The 18759-nt window shown below is 29.7% G+C and overlaps 1 long non-coding RNA gene across 1 annotated transcript; it reads right to left on the minus strand.

Moving 5' to 3' along the window:
• Positions 1-16615: 16615 nt before the first annotated feature.
• On the minus strand, positions 16616-18759 carry LOC114374157. The gene is made up of 3 exons (XR_003658526.1): positions 18629-18759; positions 18088-18189; positions 16616-17598 (listed from the first exon to the last, which is right to left on the minus strand). It is a non-coding gene; the product is annotated as an uncharacterized LOC114374157 (long non-coding RNA).

An 18759-nucleotide genomic window follows, 5' to 3' on the forward strand; every position in this document is an offset into this window, starting at 1 on the left:
TTTTAAAAACTTTATTATAAAATTATTATGTTACAATTTGAATTGCAATTTATTTTACCTAAATTTTCATTATTTTTATGTTATTTCTCTTATGTTTCAATTACCGTTTCAATTCTTAAAATTACATCCAGTGCAGAAATAAGAAAGAGTACTATGCTTCTTTCAACTCTTTAATTTTTATGGAAATTATTAATCAGTATTGGAATATATACTAATGACTTTTCTTACAGTTTACCAAACCAAATAAAAAAATGTTGATTAAAGATTAAATTATATACGGGTATTTTACTTTTCTTACTTCCTAGATTTTTTTTCCTTATTCTCTATGTAAAGCTTAATAGTTAATGAGTACTAAATTCCAGTATAATCAAATATTTTTAATGAATTAAAGTCTTAAATTCAATTTTTTTATTAGTGATATATATATATATATATATATATATATATATATTAAAATGTCATTAATAAGTACCTACAATGACAAAATGAAAATTTAACTATTATAAAAATTATTTACTTCCATTTTTATCTTTCTATTTGGGAATAAAATACTTATTTCTATTTGTGTTATTTTTAAAGTTTGAGATGATATTAATTATTATGAATTTTTGTAAGATAAAATATGTTCTTAGTTTTATAAATATGACTAAATTTGGTTTAGTCCTCTAAGAAAATTGCTGTTAGTCTTGATGCTTATAAATGTTATTGTTTCATTTTTATATTTTTTTATCTAGTGAGCAATTGAATCAATTAATACGAAATTATTTAAATTTAATAAATGATCTTAAATTTAAGAACTGTGTATATAATTGTGCTAAATATTTAAAAAGAGAGATTTATTGTTCACAATAATGATACTACTTATATAGTTCAAGTAAGATTGATTCTCATAGAAAGAAAGAAAAAATATATACATATATATAAGTTATTATATCTACAAATTAAAAGAAAAATACTATATATATAAAAAAAATCTATATCACCACTTACTAATGAAGTAGCATACAATGGCCTTCTAGGTCTTGGTTGAATAAATGTTTGCATAAGTGCTTAGAGAAAAAAGAAAATAAGAAAATGAATCAAATTAAATTTCTCTCAAAAGTTAAAATTAACTTATCCAGCCCCTTCAAATATTATGGAAATTATCTTTTTTAGTTTTCTTTGAAGTTGATGTGCATAAGTTGCTTTTAATTTATGAAAGAAGTTTAATTTATTTGACATTCCTAATTTTTTTATATAAGTATGTATCAAGAATTTTATCTAAATAGTCTTTAACATATTACATACATGTTACTGTTTTTTTTAGAGAATTACATACATGTTACTTGATAATAGTTACTGGCGTGACAGGATTAGATACATGACATGCCACTACCGACTTATTAATGACAAGAATCATTTTCTGAAATTTTAAAATATTGCAGATTTTTTAATTATATCCGTATTTCAATTAATTTTTAATACTACTCATCGTGAAGGAGAAAAAAATACTGTTTTTTTAAATAGAAATTATAAAAAATAATATAAATAAAAATAATAATTCTAACTCTTTTGTGTATTGTATTTTAAAATAGTTAAATAAGAAAGAGCAGAAGCAAACAAAATCCTAATTTTTCTTTGGATCTTTTGGTAAATTGAAAATCGATCGATTGTGGAATGTGGAACACTTTATAATGCACGTAGATTGCCATTGACTAACCAAACCCATTACATTTATTTTTTTCTGACGAGAAACCCATTAATTAATTAAACGTTAAAAATCGCATATTTTATATATATATATATATATATATATATATATATATATATATATATATATATATATATATATATTATACTGTATATTTTTCCGTCCTTTGATTATGCTCTTGTCAACATAATGGAACCAAATTCATAGAGAACTTTGGGGTCGGCAATTAATAATAGAAATTTATGTTGACTTTTGCATATGATAGATATAGTTAAAATACATCAGCATCTACGCAATTATGCATGTATGATAGTATATCCCTCGTGTATGCATGAGACGGGGTTACTATTATTAGTTTTAAGGATAAACAATCATTTTGTTTAATTTTCTGATTAATTTGTTTCTAAAAAATAAAAATATAAAATTTAATCTTAAAAAAAGATTAAAAAAAATGCGATAAATATATTTTACATATTAATGTTAATAAAATAATTTACATAAAAAAAATTATCACTAAAATAATTATTAACATAATCATTTTTAATGATCAACCTATAAATATGTTTTTGAGTTGCCCTCTATCCATCTTTCTCTAACTCTAAGGCACCCCAAGGGAACGCCTCCAACGAAACACCACCCCTTTGTGCCTCCTATCTTCGTCTCCAGATCCAAATCCAGATCTAGAATGCGCCGGCAGAGCGTGACATCCTGCGTCGCCGTCGCCGCCATGTCCTCCGGCTGCTCATGGACGTCCTCGAGCAGAGGCCGTCAAGGGAGATCCGAACCAGAATGCGAAGGTGCTCCGTAGCCTCAAATCAATGCCTCACCATCGGAGTGGTATCCTCACGGTGGTCTCATTGTTATTAGTGACATATCCATGGTATTGGTGGGGTGGGAAAAGGTCTGAAGCGTGATAGGAGGAGCATCTATTTTTTCTGGACACACATCGTTTGACCGGAAAGAGAATCAGTGAAGAAAAGAAAGAGAAAACAAAGTAAACACGTCCAATTTTTACCACACGTTAGACACTTATTTTGGGAAACTCTTGGCAAAAAAAAAAGTATATTATAATTTTAGAGATACCAAAAATAGATGAAATTTTTTTGTTAGGATTACATTTAAACCTTGGGTAATTTTATAAGGAAAAAAATATATTTTTATTTATAATATAATATGATTTTATATTATAAAATATCAATGTATTATTTAGGTTTAATAAAAAATTATTGACATTTTTATATAATAATGATAATTTATTGACATTTTGATCAAATGAAAGGTACTCACATTTTAGATCTAAAAAATTATTAATATTTTTCTCTAATAAAGAAATGTTAACATTTTTGTTCAACAAAAAATTTTATGTCCAAACCTCGTATTTTATTCGTATTTTTGTCCAATCTAGTTAAGCATAATCACATTGACAATTATTTGAGTGACAAATTTGTTCCTTTATGACATATAAGTTATTTTATTGACAGTGACGGACGAAAATTAACGATTGGATATATTTGTCACACTTTTTACATTTTCGGAGACTAAATTTTATATTTTCATATTTGAAAGACACACTTATCAACAAATTACATATTTAAAAATAAAAATGATTATTTACCTTAGTTTTAATTTGAGCTTGAGCAATTCTCGCGGGGCATGGTTCTATCATGATTGGGCATATTAAACATTCATTAGATTAGAGACGCAAATATTGGAATAATGGCTTGCTCACCTAGATGAATGAAATCATATTATAGCAGCAATTTTTTATCGTAAAAAAATGTTTGGTTGGGGCATATGAAAGGTTGCATTAAGAAATCTAGAAGTGAGGTTTGTGTTATGTTAGTGGTAACTTGTATCATGGACAGCAATATATGTTATACTTAACTATATTATTTCATTGTGGTTGTGGACAAATATTTAGTTGCCATTATCCTTTCGAACGTGCTCTTATGCTCTAAACTCAACAAGAACAACCACCCCCAACTGTCCAATTTTTTTTTTCCTTGTATTTCACGTAAAACATATAGAAGTTGATCAAATGATATCACTATAACTTAAACAATCATTATAGAACCATTCAATAATTTTATATAAAATATAATTTTTATCAATTCAATCGTTAAATTATATCTACATATTATTAAAATGGATTATGTTAAATTTTATCAAATTTGAATAATAATAAAAAAATAATCGAATGATTCATATTTTATTATATTTTTAAAAATTATTGTTCTAGAAGGTATAACCAACAAGCATACAAACCCGGCCCAGTGCTAAGTGTCTGACCTCTATGATATGCTTCCATCGAGAAGGCATGTAAATCGAGTTTAGTATCTTATTGAGAAGCTTGTGCTCCATGCAATGACAGTTGAACCCCACCCAAGGACAACTAGATAACTTACATTTCCACCACAATCACGGTATAAAAGAATTCATAACTGGTATGTAAACTAACCAATTTTCATTCTTCTTCGCATTACTAAAATGAGCACTAACTTGAACATTGGAGTGTGTGCAGGCAGCCCAATGCCACTATGAGGATCGCACAAAACCATCACTGTGCTCCACCTTTGTGTGTAGTTTAAACCTTTGACTCTCAACTAGAATCTTCTTGAATCGGATCTCTATCTCCTGAACTAAATATTTATATTATGTTGATTTTAATCTATATGAATGAAATAACAAATAACTTTATATTAATAGAAAAAAAATTGTATAAATATAAACCATATTATGAATTGCTCACATTTACCTTGTACAATATAAATTATTCTTTTTTCTTTTTTTAACAAAACCACTTATTTAATAGTATTAAATTAGGCTTTATTAATTGTACTTTTTTCATCTATTAGGGATAGTGTTGTTTTTTTCAAAGATCACATGTACCTTGTAACACCCTGAAATATCGCTAATTATAAATTGATGTTTGATTGTATTTATCGTGTTATTTGATTATATGATTGACTTGAATGAGTTTAGATATGATGTGAATTAATCATGTGTGATTTGCTTGATCTGGATATTGAGTTATGTGGAATTTTATTGACCTAAGTTGAAATTATGAGATTTCAAATTTCACCTAAACCTATTCTAGTAAAATCGTGATCCTGGATTCAGTAACCGTTAGATCATCTCCAGACTTCAACTATAAGTTCTTAGTACATTTCCCCATGGTTTGATCGTTGGGATTTTCAAAATAACAACTTTTCACCTCTCTCTTAGCATAAGAAGTGCGTTAAGCGCAATTCCAACCTGAGAGGGAATTGTGCTGAGCAAGAACTGTCGCGCTCAGCGCAAATCTCAACCCGATAGGAATTGTGCTAAGCGAGAACTGTTGCATTCAGCACAAATCCCAACCTAAGAGGAATTGCACTAAGCGCAAAAAGTCGCGCTTAGCGCCAAAAGTAGACTCCTGCTTAGCAAGACGAGCTCGCTAAGCGAGTTCTGCAGATTATAAATACGTTTTTTTAGCGTGAGAAACATGATTTCACGCCTCTCTCTCTCAAAACTCCATCCAAACCACCCTAGAAACTCCTCCTCCACCACCCACAACCACCGGTGGCCACCATGAGCCGTCGTTGCTTTTCGCTAAACCACCACACCGAAAGGAACGTTTTAATTGGAGCAGAATCCTCAAAATCCACCTCAAGGATTCGATGGAGAACAATCCCTCAAATCCTTTCTTTCGTAGCTTCTTTGATATAATATTGACTTCTAAACATTTCTCCTAATTAGTTTGAGTTTCTCTTAGCATCTCTTGTGTTTTTGGTACTGTAAAAGAGTGTTTTTACACTTCCTTTGAAAAATCCTTGAAAATGAGACGTTATAAAAGTTATCTTTTTTATAAAATTGATGTTATTTTCGTGACCTTCACTGAAACCCGATCACATTGGCGAGATCGGAATTTCAAAATGACGTCTCCTTTTAGTAGAATCTGAAACACCCTTTTAGCCCTTTATGTTTTGACACGGGTAATTACCCCTAAATGTTGTTATTAACCTTATTTTTGAAATCTATACTAAATTTCCTTCAATTTGGTATATAAAACCTTGCATTTGGACTAACAAATATGAACGAGAGAGGTCTCTAAGCGGCGCAAAGAGAAACTGACAAAGAACTCACAATAGGTGAGGGAAGTTTATTATAATTTACAGTTTTTAATACCATAGTTGGGGTCAGGAAACCTAACTATGGAAATGTATGCATGTCTTTGTTGCATGCTGGTTTTCAAGAAAAACAATATTTTTTTTACTAATGGGATGCGATACGTCTATTATTGATAAATGACATTATTGTTTTTATTAGACTTATGTTGTCTGAAGACCTGGGAAGTGTGAATCTCAGGCATGAACTATATATGTGTGTATATGTAGAATGTGATTTACTGATGATATTGTTATTGATGATATTAATTGATATGAGGTGGCGTTGATGTTTATGATAATGTTGATAAAGAATGATGTTGTTATTGAAGATGATATTGATAATAATTGATACAAGACGATGTTGGTGTTTATGATAATGTTGATATGAGATTATGTTGTTATTGATGATTATGTTGATATGAGATAATGTTGTTGTTGTTATCGATAATGTCATTGAGAAGAGATGATATTGATGTTGAGAATGACATTGAGATGAGATGTTGTTGATGTTGAAAATTTCATTGTGATGACGTGTGATGTGTATGTACATGGAGGGTGCATTGACCATGTTGGATATCCTTAGTGGGGAAAATAGAACGATTAAATAGTTTTTAGCATCTCTAGAGGGGGATGACTTAGAATCTTTAATTTCCATGGTTAATGCATTGATGGTGCCCATGTTTCATACTTCATATTGCATGAAAATAGTATAAACTTTGTCAGTAATTACTTGTAGTTTCTCATGAGGGGGAATACTTGTACTTGGTGGCATGTCACTCGGTTTGGAACTCTCTTGAAACTCAGGCTGATCACCATGGGGGTGGGGGAGTTGCCTTTGTACGACAGGGTGACCGCGACACTTATTGCCTAGTTTTCCTAAGTGAGAGTGTTGTGTGGACACGCTTAGGTTGTTTCCTTGATGAATGGTATCACATTGCATTTGAGAGTTGAGGTTAGGTGCATGCATCATACTGAACATGATTGATTGGAATTATGGATGGATGATGACTACTTGTTTAGTGTATGTTGGACTAATGAATGTTTATGTACGCTTATGGTATTTGTTAATGTTTTCTTACTAATCATGATTATTTATTTTTGTGTTAATTTCTTTTATAATAAACTCACCCTTGCAATTTTTATACCGTATGATTGGTACCTGTTATGATCGCGAACCTTTGTTTGTGGGAGTAAAAGGACAGTAGTAGAGTACGTGAAGTGAGATTCTTTTGTGGAGCTGTTAAGCCGACGTGATGACGTTGAGATTATTTTGAGAGAGAGTTGTATTTTTTTAAACAATTCCTCTGTAGCTGGTTCTATAATTCTTTTTTTGAATTGAGGATGTAAATCACATATTTAATTATATGTATAAGCTAATTTACTTTCCATTATGTGGATGATGTGTACTGAGTAACTATATCTATATTTGTATTCATTTAAGTAATTGTGTGTTGTTTGATGAATGTATATCGTGAAAAAATTTACTTTCATTTTTTTCATAAGCAAATTAACGGAGTTTTCATTTAAAAATTAAAATTTTTGTGGTTTAAAATAGTGATATTGTAGCGACGATGCGAGTTGTTACATACATTTTAAATCATTAGGTTAGATATTAATTTCGTTCGTGATGTATGTGTATCGTTAGTCCAACAAAATTTTGTGCGTTAATGGAATGATTGTTATAGATTGTTTCTCACATGTAAAATCAACGAAACCTTACACTAATGCGTCAATCCTATAGATTCTACGGATAATGTATGATTTTGTTTCGTTAAACATTAGATATATTTTTTTATATTTAATTATTACAATTAAAGTTCTTTCGTTAATTTACATTTATTTAAAATTCTTTAATTTTTATAAAAATGTTTTCAATTAAATTTGTTAAATATTTTTAAGTCATTTTCAACCCAAAACCTCTTGTTTTTACCAAAATTTAAAAAATTCAAAATTTTTAATCTTCAAAACTTTCAACTCATAAATTATAAAATCATTCAAAATTTCCATCAACTCTTCAAGTTCTGCACCTTTTGAATAATTTCTATTCCAAATCTGTAATTATTTAAAGAGGAAACATTGAGAATTTATGTAAAAGAGAATGATAGAAGAATTTGATTGTATAGCAATTAAAAAATTGAGAAATTGAGAGACGTAATTCCAATAAGAACTATTAATAGAAGAAAATTAGACATTAATCTTAATAAAAAAATACAATTATGGTAGTGTATAGCCAATTTATTATACTTTCTTTCTACGAACAACCATATTTTTATTTTTCTTACGGCAATTCTGTTTGTTTCGTCTTGGTCAACAACGGTCCTTTACTAGGCTATTTCCCAGCTAGATTTGTACAATTGTACACCAGTGTGGACCACTCACTAAAATATTATTTTATTCTCACCGGCCTCCATGAAATGAACAAGATAACTCCATTTCATAAAGAGATTCTGAAAAAAAAATAGAGAGAGATGTGGGCTATAATTTATAATTAGGTGTCCATTCCAATGTGAAATTTATAATCAAAATTAGTTTAAATACATATATTTTACTTCGGTTTAAAAATTTTAAATTTATTTTAGCAAAATCAATTATTAATATGTTGGAATATGCTATATCTTGTCATGTATTTCCTTAATTTTTATTTATCAAATTTAATTTTGAAATGATATTTTTATAAAAGACTCAATTTATAATATTTTTAAAATTATTTTTGACTTAATAATTATATTTTAGTACTTTAAGTGTGAGTTATTTTTTTCTTAATTCTCTAATTTAAAGTTACTTTTTTAGTCTCTTAAAATATGTAAAATGTTCTTTTTAATCCTTCTAAAGAGTATAAGTCAAATAGGAAATAAGATATTAACAATTTTTATCTTTTTTAATTGCTAGAATTTGATTTTCTATTTTTTAAAATATGATTTTCAAGCGGTTTAAAACCGTCAAGAATAATAGAAAATTTAAAGTACTTTTAAAATAATTAATGAATTTTTAACTATTTTTTTACTTGATTATGACAATTTTAACGGTTAAAGATATACTTTAAAATATAAAATAAAAAATTAAATTTTGACCATAAAAAAATTAATATAATTGTGAATATCTTATTTATGTTTAATTTTACATTATAAAAAGACCTAAAAAGAAATATTTTATGAAGTTTAAGTATTAAAAAAAATAACTTTAAATTTAAAGAACTAAAAAGAAAATACTTAAATTTAAAAAATTAAAATATATTTAAGTCATCATTTTTATATTAAAAATATATCTCGTTAAAAGACGAAAGAAAATATATTGATAAATCATTAAAAAATATTAATGACAAAATTAGTTTTCAAAAATTATAAATTCAAAATAAATTTATTATTATTAATTAAATTAATATTTTTATTTTTAAGTGAAAATTAATATTTTTAATCTTAAAAAATTAGATAATTTGATATTATATATAAACAGATAACATATTTTCATCCCATTCCAAGAAAAAAGAAATAAATAGAATAGCGTGACCATTGGGTGAAGTGTGAACCGCTAGCTGAAAGATAATTGGATAGGAATAATATTCATAGGAATGGGAACCCGGCGGCGGTGCGTCTATGGATAATGTTTTTGTTTTGGCTGTTCCTTTTCGTAACGATTACTCATTCTATACATAAATAAATACTATATATTTATGAACAAGTGGTTTCAAAGTTCAAATTCAAATACTGGTGCATATGATTACAAAATAAATATGGTGCATACTTGTATTACATATTCAGAGAAAGAATTTTAATGTTTAGATTGATTTTTTTGTTAAATTCGGTGTACATCTTTATGGAATATAAAGATTATTCGTATTTACAGGATTTAAATTTAAAATGATATTTTATTTATGAGACTTAATTTATAATATTTTTTTATAATAATTATTTTTATATTAGAAATATCCATTTCTAAAAATAATATATATATATATATATATATATATATATATATATATTGAAAAATCATTAGAAGAAACAAAAGATTAATGATAAGAATAATTTTAATTTTTTTATAAATTTAAGATAAATTTATTGTTAATAATTAAATTAATTAATTTTTTTTTAATTTTGATGAATGAAAGGAATAATGTTTTGAATGTACGAATAATTATTTAAAAGATTAACTTCTTTTAATAAATATTTTTTAATACCGCTAAGAGTGATTTTAATTTATAGAATTGTTTACAGTTAAAAACACTTATGGTTGTTTAAATTTTTTTTATTAATATGTGTCAATATTTTTTTCGTAAAGGCAATACGTATTTTTTATAAAAATTATTCGAATTAGGTAAGATTATTTAAGTTATTCCCTATGTAATAAAGTTAGATACTTGAATGTGGAGTCCAAGATTGAAAATCAAGACTATTAAATATTAATTAACGGGGTTTGGGTGTTCAGAACTTGGAGTGGTTCAATGTTGCTCTTCTTGCTAAATGGAACTGAGACCTTTTTAATGACATTGGGGAGGGCTTGTGGGGTGAGATTTTAATTTTTAAATATGAGAGTTTATTAATTTTCATAATAATGACTACTTGACAATGTGATTTTTTATTGATAATATATGTTTATTGAACTCTTTAAAAATTTTAAGGCATAAATAAAAATATTTCAAATAAATCATACTTTTATGTATCACAATTTATTTAATAATTTAAATTTATCATAAATAAAAATAATATCTCAAATTAAATATTAAATTTAATATATATTTTTAATAATCAATTCGTGTTAATAATTATTACCTGAATTGTTTATATTTCTAATAATTTTTATTATCATATGCTTTTTTTAAAAACAAATCATTGTAAAATAATGAAAAACATAATCTCATCTATACTAAAATAAAATAATAATAGATATCACAAAGTATAAAAAAAATACACATTTTATAGGTTTATAACTTATAAGCATAATCACGAGATAAATACTATGATTCGTGATTTTTATGCCTATTTACAATATAAATATCATTACCTTTGTCTCTAAGTTTTTTTGTCATTCTCTTAATTGGAAATTCCAGATTAGAATAACGATTTGATTTTAATAGTTTTGATATGGTTAGGCACGAATCCGGATCAAACACGTAAATGACTAAAATTCGAATTGATTCAACTAAAAAATGGGGCCAGTTCAATACCCCAAAAAAATTGGGGTCAGTTCAGATTTAAATATGCAGAATGTGAAGGCATGGATATCGAGTCTTATAAATTAATTAAATATGAGCTGAATTAAACAGTAGGTATATCTCTGATTTCTTTAGGAGAAAAAAAGTTATATATTAAATGTGTAATTTATATAGTCATATGATCACAATCCATTATAATAAATTTATTAATTTTTTAATTAATTATTTTAAAATAATTCGAACAACAACGTGTTATGGAATGAAACAGTATAAATTTTTTTCTCATCCATAATTTCAACTCCAAACTTTAATTTTAAACTTTTTTATCTTCATTTTTTCAATTGATCCGATGACTTTTTCAATATATCACATCATTCATTTTATTGCTCGTCATTCTGCTTAGTTTTCTCCCTTATTTAATTTGTTCATATTACAAGGTGCTCTTTCCTTTGTTATCTATAGACTTGTTTTTGGTGATTTGTGACCAAGTTTAAGAGTTTCTTGGGACTGAATCTTTATATATATAAGCTTTCATACTAAATTCAAGAATATTCATCATGGGAATCGTGATTCTTATACATGAATTTTTTTTCTTTGTACCACAAAATGATCCTAGAGTGAAAGTTTGATCAAATTAATTTTAAACTATTAAATATAATTAAGATGTATATTTAAATTAGTTTCAAGAATATATATTTTATATTAATGTGTCAGTGTCACGATAAAAAAAAATGATTTTAGTAATTTGTCAACGAGACACGGGTGGAACGTGGAATGCCAAAACTTGGCCGAGAAAATTATCTCGCGGAAAAGAAGAAAAGAAAAATTGTTTACTGTTCCTTAATTTGTTCACCAAGTCTAATGAGAACTTTAATTGCTACTACTATGCCCAAGGAAGGCGTTATTTACTTCATCATGTACATGCCTCCTTCAATACCATCTGTACACGCATAAGCTGAAAGACCTAGCTTTCAAACATCACCTGACCTGACAAGCTAACTTTATCATTTTTATGTTTTCCACCCCTCATTGTGGTTCTTCCTTCAGGTGACCAAAATTTCATTTCTGTAAAAAAACAGAAAGGAGTGTGGCATGTACATCCACAGCATAAGGAAATGTGAACTTAATTTCATTTCAAATGCAAAGAAATTAGATGGATGCATACCTTGTACTTTTACATTAGAGAGGAGAAAAGGTTTATGGGTATTTTCTTCACTTACATGATTCTTAACTTTTTTATTTTTAACAAATATGAAACTTCACCTTACACTTATACTCCAAGAGAAGGATGACGAGAGTGTTGACCCAACCACCAAGCCAAAAGGAAAAATATATACTACATAGAATTAAGAATGGACAATATGGACATACTTTCTTTTATCTTACTTGGTTTCCTTGTTTGTCAGGCTTCTTCAGTAACGATGATATCTCCTCCACATGATCAGAGGAATCAGCTTCTACAAGACACTGTGTTGTTGTCTTTGGATATGATTTTTGGAAGATGGAGCATATTCTGACATTTTCTTTTCTGAGGACAAGTCCTTATCTCCCATGAAAATATCTTCTTCTTGCTCAAAATTTGTGTGTTGTTTTTTTTGCATTTTCACTTGTCTTCAGACTTTTTCCCCTTGGTCTGAAAATCTGGAGATAACCTTGGGCTGGTTGGCCATGAACCAACATTGGGGAATGCGGTTGAACAATCAAATGCAAACTTTTCAGAGGTGAAAACACAAGGAGGTGAATCTGCAAGAGGTGCAGCTTTTTTAAATCCACCAGAGGAAGGACTGGCCTTGACCTTGTTACTTAATTCAGGGGTAGTAAAGACACTAAAAGGATCTACAATTTTATTCTTGGATCCGAATACTGCAAAATCTGCCTCTAGATCTAGACAGAATGGGGCAGCTACAGAACTCTTATCAACTGAAGGATTTCTTTCCTCAAACTGCCAACTGTTATGTGCACCCAGCTCTTCCTGGAGAGTAGAGTTTGAGTAGTGAGATGGCATTTGCTTTGATGAATTTGGCATACTTCTGCACTTTTCGTCCTTAGTACTGTACTTATTTCGTGTGCTTGCAAAAGCATTTTTTTTTTGTTTTCTAGGGCTTGCAAAAGCATTTCTATGCTTTCCTTCTGTTCTCTCCTGTCAATATTGTTGATGCACATGCGCAGTGGACTCACCCCTCACTGACATAAAATGCAGACATTCCAATTAAGAATAGGATCTATTCCTTATGAATCAAATAGATTATTATTCATATGCTTGACCCTAATGAGTGTGCTTTTATGAGTCAGAGAGGGATTGATATGTTATATTACCGGCAGCATGTGAGCTTGACTCTTCGCTGTCAGAAAGTGGACAAACAGTCAAACACAGGTGACAGTATAGAGAAACATAACAATTACAATGAAACACGGGACTATTATGGTTATACCTCAGCAAGCTCGATTTATCCTTTACATCTTCTGGAATTAAATTTTGAGCATTGAAGTTCCCACCTAATCTATAAAATTAACGACAGCACAAAACCATGAGAAAATGCTCATCCCACTACGGAGCTTCTATGAATAATGCTCATACCTTGACCTGCTAGCAACATAAAAGTCAAGATCATTCTCTAATTCGCTTTTGGAAAATGAAGAGTGTGGCTCTGAAGATACAGAAAAAGAGCATAAAAGTAAAAACACCATCTTGGAGTGATATATAAATCGTTACTTACGTCAATATGTGACGGACTCGCAAACCAATCAATAAAATCATACATGCCAGATGCTCATTACATGACATCAGATCTATGAATAAGTGAATCACATTGACTATCAATCTATTAGACCAAATTCTGACCTATGAGCAGTTTAAAAATTCTAAGCTTGGCTTGTAGATAAGAAAAATGAGTAATAATTGGTGGACACCTCTTCACTCCAAACATCTCACTATTACCTATCATTTTTCTTTATCTCGCTCTTTCTATCATATTATATCATCCATCATACTACATGTCTCTCTCTTTCTCTCAATACTCAATAAGTGTCAAATAGCTTTTTTGTGTCCAACACTAACATTCAATTACAAAACAATCACAAGTACTGTCATGGGTTTTTGTGTTTGAAAAAAAATAAAAACCGGTACATACTGCTCAAATAGTTAGTCCCGTACTAGAAGTAACTTTTGGCCAGAGAAGATGCTTAGTATTTACAACTTGCTGAATAAATGGTTTAGGGTTGAGAACTTGAGATGCTATTGGTCAAGCACATAACCTGACTTGTGATCACACGTGCATAATTGTAGCTCAAATTGAGTATAACTAATAATACATTCTTAAGAAAGTAGGACATAAGGTTCCCGATATGTTCATGAAGTGTAAAATGACCAGGCTATTCCTAACATAATTTTTGGGTGCATGACATAACAGAAGAACAGAAACTCAAAGTCACAGTAGCAAATTAATTCAAATAGGTAAAACCATAGAAATAAAATCATCTTGTTTGCCAAAAATAATTCATCTTGTAAGTGTCATTGGTGTTCCAAGAATAATTTCTAAAACTTGGAAGTAAGATTCTATTTGATAGTTTAAGAAAGCTAAGTGTACCACTCATGTCCATCTCTTTCATCGCTATAGCTGAAGACCTGCACAGCCATACATACCACCATTTTTAAGTCAAATATCTTTATGGGAAACAGGGGAAGGTGCGCTTTAGTACAGCAAATACCATTTCTTTGGGAGTAGGTCTTTAAAAGCATAATTTTCCATTTTGTAGGCCACACTTTTCAACAATTCAGGAGATTTAGAACCCATTTGAAAAGTCTTCTAACACGAGGTATCATATCCCGTCTTGTCAAAATTCTTCTCATCAAGGAAGCTGGAACATGCTATATTACACAAAAGGCAGAGAAACATTTTTTTCAATATCAAAAAATATAGTCTTGTCATATGCCAGCTCTGGTATTTTTCAGATTATGGACCAAACCTAGACAAATGTGGTGGTCCAGGCAGGTTTTTGAATCATTGACCCAGGAAACTATATTGATATATTATATATGAATGACGCATTTCAGCGGAATCCATTAAGCAAGTGATGCAATAGCTCAATCTCTCTAGTGCTTAAAAACAATAGGTCCAATCTCTCAAGTGTGGTCATTGCTAAAGTGTAAAAAATTATGCATCTCACGTTTCTTTTCATTTTTTACCCTTCAGTTTAATGTTTTCTTCTTCTGTCGCTGCTACTTATTTTCGCGGGGGGGGGGGGGGGGGGGGGAAGACGTTATTAGTTATTATTTCATACAACCTTGATATAACAAATGGAACATGTTCACAAGAAATCAGTTGAAGTTACAGCAAATGCATGGAGTTTTTAGCAACGTGTTAGAGAACAAAAGTATTAAACAAAAAGCAAAAAGATATAACAAAGAGAAAAAATTAGCTATAGATTACCATTCCACAAGTTTTCATCACTATTTTTAGTCTTGTTGAAGAATTCTTCACTAACAGAGTTATGGTCATAAAAATGCTTGTCGTTTCCAACAATTGCTAAGCTTCGCCTTACTTTGTTAAATGGGTAGTCCGAAGAACATATAGGTGAAACCTTGATATCTTGCATCATTGTATCCTATAAGTAGTGTGTCACATTTTGAATTAAAATGGGTAGAATGCAAGTATATCAATCAGAGGAACAATATTATAGGTCCAATTCCAACTGTGATCTAATCAAAAGACTAAAACTCTAAAAGAGGCAGAATAGACTAAAAGAACGAGGAAGAGGTTCCAGAAGTAAAGAAATCAAATAAGCACGTCGATATCTTGGATAAATTGCTCTTTACTACCTAGCCTCTTGTAGTTGCACTCTTTTTCAAACAACTCCACTCAGCAATTTTTTCGTAACTCAATCAGCCAATCCCTCAACTTTGGTTTAAGACGAAAAGTTAACTTTTCAATCAACGTTAACAGCAGTAAAACATTTAACTTAACCCCTCCCCCTAAAATTTCCTATTTTTTTAAGCGGAATGTGCAAGTGGCATGGGTCTAAATTCCATTTTTCTGGGGGTAATCTAATATGTAAAATTAGCCTTGGGCCAAATCGTAAAGGCAGTCTTTGTTTGCGAAGGTAAGCCTACGTTATCTAGACCTCACTAGTGGGAACCTCATGCTATAGAGAGACTTCTATTAAGGGGGTTAAGAGATAAGAAGAAAAAAATACAATGATTACTTTGAAAAAGGGTGGAAAGGTAGGGTGTAATGTGTAATTTACACTAATATATTTTATCATATTACCATTACTGGTAATGACTAAGTCAACTATCTTTGCTTATAACAGTCAGATCCGTCACCTTAATCATGATTGTTTCTAATTAAAATACCATTGCCAAGTGATGATTCACTAGGTAAATTCCCGCTGCTTATATTATATTATTATATATATTATATCATATATATACAAATCTGGCTTTTCCAAAGCAGACTCTCCATACTCAATGTTGTGGATAAATTTCATATTATAACTAAAGATTATGGACTAACTTATCGCTCAACTCATCAGTGCTCCATAACTTTTTTCAAACACAATGTTATACATTACATTATGGTATCCTGCTAATCAATAGACATCAAATGCATACTTCAATTCTATTCCATGGAAGAAGAATAAAATGAATACTCAAGATATAACAATTACGAAAGCGCGTTAACATAAGAAAACTTGACAATTCTTGAGACAAAAACTAAATATGGAAAATTTATATATCAGTTCAGGTATCAACTAATGATTGACAAAGAACAAATAGTTATAGAAGATGCAGATAGGATTATACAAAATGAATGTGTGTGTGTGTGGTAAGATGATTTCGGTATATGCTTCACCACTTCAAGTTCAATGTCATTCAGCTCATGGCTAAGTTTCTTTAATTTTGATTTCCTTCCATCCTTCTGCATTGGAGAGTAGCTATACGAATTTATGCAAACAACAAATTCCAAAACACATTAAAAAAGATTCAATCTGTCTATCCTGACAGCCAGTGTAATGCTTGAATGCTACTAACGCTTTATGTAAAAGGACAACAAGTGAGGTTATGCTGTTCATTAAAATATTGTCAACCAAACAAAATTTCAATTTTATATTCAATAACTTACAAGTGGATGTTGCTTGGTGTGAATGATTAAGCCTACCTCTCATGAAACGGAAGGGACAATTGCCCCAAACATTTACAACTTGCAAGTAGCATAAGATATACTATTCAAAGAGCACCTACTTGGGCATCATTATTCGTAAACAGTTAAAGATGCCGTGATGGGTATTAAATAATAACAGGTCATGTATAAAATGACAAAATTCTTAACTAAAATTTCCATAAATGCGAGTGAGATGATATGATGATATACTGTGAATTGAAGCTACTTTCAACATTGTAATTAAATCAAAGATTTTTAGCCATAAAGTCATGCAACTGGCAATACTAATGGAGTAATCTTTAGCCATAACGTAGTTACACCAATCACACGCTGGGAATACTAATGGAGTAATCTTACAGAAAGAAGGAACAGACAAATGAAATCTATTTAATTACCTAGCCCGCTGTTCTGGTGAATGAACCGGTGTCTCTGTACCAACTTTACCCAAACCTAGAAGGATTGAGTTAATGTTATATATGTGAAAAAATGTCAGTGTGACAAACAATTGAATAAACATTAGTATATATAAAGGTTTACTTTATCTGAATGTGGAAGTATATCATGTAATCATCTAAGAAATAACACCTATAAGAACACAGATGTATTGGAAGATTAAAATTATGAATATCACAAACTAATTTGAGCGACAAAAACAAACACAGAATGTTTTAAGATATCAAGTTCCGGAGGAAGGAACTAACATTAAAAAAATTGGTTTCATTGCTACATTTGAAGATCACAAATTTAACCATTATCATCAATTTTTTACTTCCATTATTATGTTCACAAGACAAAAAATTCAGCCATCACCTTTTCTTCCCACCAAAATTAAAAAGGAAATATCCATATATATTGTAGATGAGCATATAATTAGCAATAATCACAGGGATCCAATATGAAGCGGGAGGGGAACCAAGATGAGTGAAAAGCAATATATACCTTCAAGTGAAAAAGAAACATGATCTTCACAGGTTGGACACTTTTCTGCAGCGGTATTTGGCTCATCACCACAAAACAAATCCATAACAGAAAATTCCGAGTCTGAGAACAAGGACAAATCAATAGGAGAGGAACAAAGTGAGGAGGGCGACAGACAATTGATGATTTTGAAAAAGGAAGAGCAAAGATAGATGTTAAATAAATTCCAGTGTTGTGGCCTCGAAAGCAAAATTGCTAAGATATAATCTAAATTTTACTACTATATCAAGAAACACATTCCCAACATACATTTGTTGAATATCTGTGATATACTTCTTACATTGATCAGTTACTGTCTTCCATTGATTTGGGGGTCCATGGATGTATTATTATGTGGAGCAATAAGTATATCATGAAACAATAGAAATCATGCATACAAGTAGGCAATGCATTCATTCTCCAACCTCATGAAGAGCCCCTTTGATCCATTCAATTGCCTTAAGATTAACTAGTAAAATAGTAATAAAGTAGAAGGCTTAATAAATGTAAAAGTATCACTCACATCTTTGGTGATGTTTCAATCTGGCAGCACAAAGGTGCCCCTGCTTCTGTATACATTAATTATATATTTCACATCTTAGTTCCATATTGCATTTAAATGAAACCAGTCAGACTGGCTAATGTACTAGATCA

The sequence above is a fragment of the Glycine soja genome, chromosome 11 (genome assembly GCF_004193775.1).
Source record: "Glycine soja cultivar W05 chromosome 11, ASM419377v2, whole genome shotgun sequence".
NCBI lineage: Eukaryota > Viridiplantae > Streptophyta > Magnoliopsida > Fabales > Fabaceae > Glycine > Glycine soja.